Consider the following 5,636-nt stretch of genomic DNA (forward strand, 5'->3'; position numbering starts at 1 on the left):
TTAAAAAATTAGTTTGGAATTTTCCTTGTATACTCTAATTACTTGAGTATTTGCAAAGAAGTTATGGAATATTCCAGACTAGGAGAGATGCCAGAAAAAAGTCCACACAGACTGGGTGTCACTAAGGTGGAAAGAGTGTTATAGGAAACATCAGTTTATCCATTTCCATTCATAGGATAAGAGGGCAACCTGGATCCTCTTAATAAATCTAAGATGGGAACCCAGAAGCAAACAAAAAAATGTAATTATTTGACCTTATTGCCAGAAGAAGGCAATGGAGAGTGCCTTAGGGAGTGTGCTCATTCTGCCCCACAGAAATCTCCTAAACAGCTGAGGCCAAAAGTGTTGGATGGAAGGAGCCAGAGAGATGCAAAGTCTGGTGAGTGGTGGGAGTCCTGATGCTTAGTTAGTACACAGATCAGGCTATGAACAAGTACATAACTTCTAAAGTCAACTTGCTCATTTGGCCTTTTCCTCCTTCAGAAATTGATGCAACCAAAGAACAAAATAAAGACAGAATAGTGCCCACTTTGACAGCACATATACTAAAATTGGAATGATACAAAGAAGATTGGCATGACCCCTGTGCAAGGATGGCATGCAAATATAGACAGAATAAAGGAAATAATAAAACAAAGACATCATAATAATACATAAATAAGTAAAAACAATAGACCTAATACAAACTTCTTAAAAAAAGTAAAAGAAAAGAAGATGAAACATTTTTAAGGTCAATTGCTCTACTTATCATTACAAAATTCCCTTTGTGGCTAAAATGTTAATACACTGTGTCATCATTTAGAAATTTAATTTTTTAAACTCAATTCTAAAGATGCTAAATTAAGGTTTGTTGAAAGCAGCGGTTCATAGAACATGACTGCATAGTTTACAAATAAAGAGTCTCTTGAGGGGAGGGGGATACCAATTATTTGCTTGAAAAGGTAAGCATGACTATTAAATTATGTGGTCTTGAGAAAGACTTACGTTTTCTTATACCAAACACAACTTCTATCTAAAATTTAATTTCATTTTATCTCTGATCCTTAATTGTTATTAAATGAGTAATTCTAGCAGTAGTTTCTATTCATTTTTTGAGTAGATGGCTCTTTCAACCATCTTGAATATTTTAAATTAAAGTTAAAATGTTTTCAAAGTGCATGCATTGCTCCAGGGCTTTAGGCCAATATCCATCAATTGCTTTGCTCTTTCGGTTGAATGCTAGTCTCATCCATGACAGCTTTCTGTAAATTAGAGATAAAGCCTTATTCTGCCTTTCTAACATTTTCCATGCAGCTTGCTAACTTCTGCATCTTTTCCTTTCCAGGGCCAAAAAGAAAAGAATTTCTTTTAGATCTTATTTCTTCTCGCTCTCATCAATTGTTAGCCTTATTTTCATAAAAAGTTTTCTTCATATTAGCAATCAGATTAAAGTCACAAATTGGGCTCAGATGCACACTGCTTTCCATTGAAGGGAACATATGTCTTTTTACAAGATAAATGATTTTTAAAACCACTTTAAAGCATAACAAGATTTAGAAAGTAAGATATACATTGATTTTTACCATCTAGCCTTTGTCCTAGCTTTGTCAAACTATTGAAATACGTTACCATGCCCCATCTCACCCATTAGCATATACCATTTACTCTTTGTCAGAAAAATCCTCTGCAGTAATTCAGTTACAATTATCTCATTAATTTAAATTATTGTTACTGTAATAAAGTCTAAAAATAAGTTATATTCATTTAAATTTGGCTTTTGTTTCTCTTCCTTTATTAATTAGAAGATAGTCTAGTTACAAAGTATAGGAATATAATTTTCACATTAACAGTTTAAGAATGTAACAAATACATTTTATTCTGTAATGGAATGATGAATTTCTACTACATTTTATACCGATTTTTATTTTCACATTAACAATATTTACATTTTATTTTATATTTTTCATTTTAAGCCACAGTTTCCACTCACTATTATTGGATCTTTATGTTTTCATTAAGATAGATTAGCCAAAATAAGTTATTCAGGATGGACTTTGACATTTTGGACCAAATGAATGCCGAATCACAAATTTAACCAGGCACTGCTCAGAACATACAGAAAACACAAATCCTACCTCCCATGACCTTCTAGTCTCTGGCAAACATATCCCCTAGTTCCTTAGATCATGTTGTAGAATTTACACTTGCACATATCGCCTCCCCACTCAGCATCACCTGTGAATTACGTCCATACTCCCTGTAGTTCCCTTTCCAGGCATGGAGGTAATGAACCAGAGCAAATCCAATACTACTCCCTGATGGATTCCATAGAACAAGCACAGAATACTGTGGCCACCCCCAAGCCAGCCATATCTGGCTATGATGCCGTTTTCTTTATCTATAGTTTCTCAAGTGTTTCTCATCTGTTTGGATTGTTATACTTACTACAAGTTTTTTAAAGAACAATTTCACATGGCACTGTATCGAATGCCTTCCTAAAGTGCATCTATTCTATCTACTATATCCTTTCATCTTCTATTCTTGTCTATACTAAAAAGTAGCTCCTCCCTGTTGCCAGATGCTTCTAGATCCCTCTCATTAGTTAAAAAGAAGTCTACTGTTTTCCATAGCTGTGGCAGGCTTCCACCCCCATTCCACTCTTCAATAGCTCTTCTTTAGACTCCCTCTCTGTGAGGAGAAGCACACTAATATATTCTCCCTTCAGTTGAACAAAATTTCCTGGAAGAGCTCATAATAAAAAGCCTATAGCTTCTACCCCTCAGCTGCACAATTCTTCTAAATTGTCCCCCACTATGGGAGAACCAGGATACCTACCTTTTATCATAAATAAGCATTCTTCCTTTCTGCCATTCGTCCTGGCTAAAAGAAATTATATCACCTATTATATTTTCTTTATTTTCACATTGTAAAAGTCCTTAAAATTGGTGTGATTGTGAGCAAAGGGGGAGATATAAATTCTTGGCAGTGATGTGTTAAAAAATATATGCTGATGAGAATATTATCTGGAACATAACATATAACATATAACAAAGAGAAGAGATTAAACAAATGGAGTGATGTGGATATTAAATCTGGAAAGGAGGCTACATTCGCATAAATCTAAATATCTGTGTGAAGAACAAAACTTCTGTTCATCCTCCACATATTTCTAAATCTCTGGGTATTTGATAATAGTTGGGTACTTGATATTGGGTTGATATGTGAGAATACTTGCAATTATAGTTATCTCCAGACTTTTTAAGTGTTTACCAAAAGTAAAATATAATAAAAACTGTTGTCTTTTTTTTTTAAGAGAGAGAAGAAATGCTGGCCAAATTCAATACTACCACATCTCAGTACAGATTCTTTTTTTTTTCCCCCTTGAGGGTCTCTGAAATCTGACACTGCTCTGCAGGCAAGCTAAAGCAGTGTGTCCAGAATACCATCCAACATCAGAGGACACACAGCTTCAGTTTCAACAACCTTGACAGATGTGCACATCTCCATTATAGAGCTAGGGCACAGATATGAGTAGATGCCCTTGCCCTTCTTATTTCTGCTTTATAAATGCAAATACCAGTTTAATTAAATGATGACTTGAATAGGTCTCCCAGAATACAGAAATGAATGTCCATGGAAAGTATCTTGAATTAAAAACATTTAGAGGAAAACACATCTATTTAGTTTAAGAAGTATATTTAGAAGGTCATGTTGTCAGAAAAATCAGTGACCTGCTGTTAGTCTTTTAGTAATTTTAAGCTGTGATGGATTATCCATGCACAGGCAGCATGCACTTAGAAACTGAAGCCCAGATAGGTTTGATATGATACAGTGGTTTTAAACTGTGCTTTAATTTGCAGCCTATTTGAACCACTTCCATTTTTTACAGATATTGAAAATTGGAAACAAGTCAAGCAGTAGCATGTTCCAACATACTGCTCTAAGTACCAGCATATCGGTTCACCATGTACAGTGAGAATCAGAAAATTAATATCCAAGTAAAAGATATTTAGCTAAAATAAATCACAAAATAAGAGACTAGCACAGGCTTTTATTAAAATCTGACTGTTGGGGGTGAAATGCTAAATAAAGAGTTCAGAAGTCTTAGCTATAACTGTCACTAACTCTGTGATCTTGGTTAAATCCATATCTCCTCCAAACCTCAGTTACCACATCTATTATGTGGGAGAAATACTTTCCATTTGCATAGAAGAATGATTAATATGATAATCAAATGAGATAATAGAGTTTGCAAAAGGTAGAAATTTCCTCAATGTCTGGCTTTATCATTATCTTTATAGCCATTATTATTGTCCAGTGCAGGCTGTTCTCATCAAAATAATAATTCTTTGCATATATGTTTGTCAAGTTTTTTGTTCATTCATTCATTCATTCATTCATCAAACATTCAGTGTGTTATATATGCCAACCAGGGCTCTTTTCATAGTGGACCTCTTATCTGATAGGAGGTGTGGCAGTTTGATATCATTTATGAATTCCAAAAATAGATATTGGATTATGTTTGTAAACTGGCCTGTCCCCCCAGGTATATTAGATTATATTGGATTTAGAGGTTTCCCTTTTACTTGACTAAATAATGATTAAGGTTTTGATTGGGCCATGTCAATAGGATGCTGAGTCCCTGCCCCATTGGTAGCTGGGGACTCACAGAGAAAGATAATGGCAGAGCAGAGGAGTTAGTTGGAGTTTTGATGTTGGAGTTTTGAATGCTGGAACCCTGGGAAGTAAACACACAGGAGAAGAACACAGAAGAATAGAGATGGCTACTTTGACATGCAGAGGCCCCTGGAAGAGAGATGAGTCATTTGCCTGATAGTTCATAGCTAGCCTTGTAGAGGGAGCAGAGTAGCTGAGCCGGGAGAGAATTGAGTCTAAGGGAGAGAGGCAAAGCCTAGAGAGTCTTATAGTCTACAGCTGACCTTGTGGAGAAAACAGAGCAGTTGAGCCCAGAGATAAATGAGCCCCAGGAGAGAGACGACACATATCCTAGCCTACAGCTGATATTGGAAGAAGCTGGGACTACTGAGCCTTAAAAGGAAGAGGAAGGCTGAATGTCGGCAGTCATCTTACTCCAACACTTGGCAACAGACTTTGGTGAAGGAAGTAACTTATGCTTTATGGTCTGTTGCCTGTTAACTATAAGCTTCTATCCCAAATAAATACCGTTTATAAAGTCCAACAGATTTCTTGTATTTTGCATCAGTACTCCTTCAGCTAATACCGGAAGGACTGACATAAATAATTTTAAAACAATGTCATAAATAAAAGTAGAGGTAAATACCAGATGTACTTGGGACATAATGAAAGACTTATCAACTAGTTCTTTCAGAAGGCGTAAAGGATCCCTTCAAGAGAGGTTACAACTTATGCTGAATGTTAATGTGTGATAGGGAGTTTCTGAAGTGGGTGAAAAGGTAAAATCCTTTGCAAGCAGAGTAATAAGACTGAGAAATCAGAGTTAGGCTGCTGAGGTACTCCAAGAAGTTTAGTTTAGACTACCAAGGGTGGGGAGAGAATGGGTGCAATGAGAAGAGTTTAGTTTGAGTGAGAAATCATGGAAGTGCCTTGTATGCCATTTGAAGCATTTGGACTTTAATCTATAGGAAATGAGAAGCCATTTGAAGGTTTTAAATAGG

At 35.8% G+C, this 5,636-nt stretch overlaps 1 non-coding gene across 1 annotated transcript; it reads left to right on the forward strand.

Moving 5' to 3' along the window:
* The first annotated feature begins 521 nt into the window (after positions 1 to 521).
* On the forward strand, positions 522 to 629 carry LOC111762530 (U6 spliceosomal RNA). Its single transcript, XR_002795635.1, has one exon. It is a non-coding gene; the product is annotated as a U6 spliceosomal RNA (small nuclear RNA).
* Positions 630 to 5,636: the final 5,007 nt, after the last annotated feature.

The sequence above is a fragment of the Dasypus novemcinctus genome, chromosome 11, assembly GCF_030445035.2.
Source record: "Dasypus novemcinctus isolate mDasNov1 chromosome 11, mDasNov1.1.hap2, whole genome shotgun sequence".
Taxonomy (NCBI): Eukaryota; Metazoa; Chordata; class Mammalia; order Cingulata; family Dasypodidae; genus Dasypus; species Dasypus novemcinctus.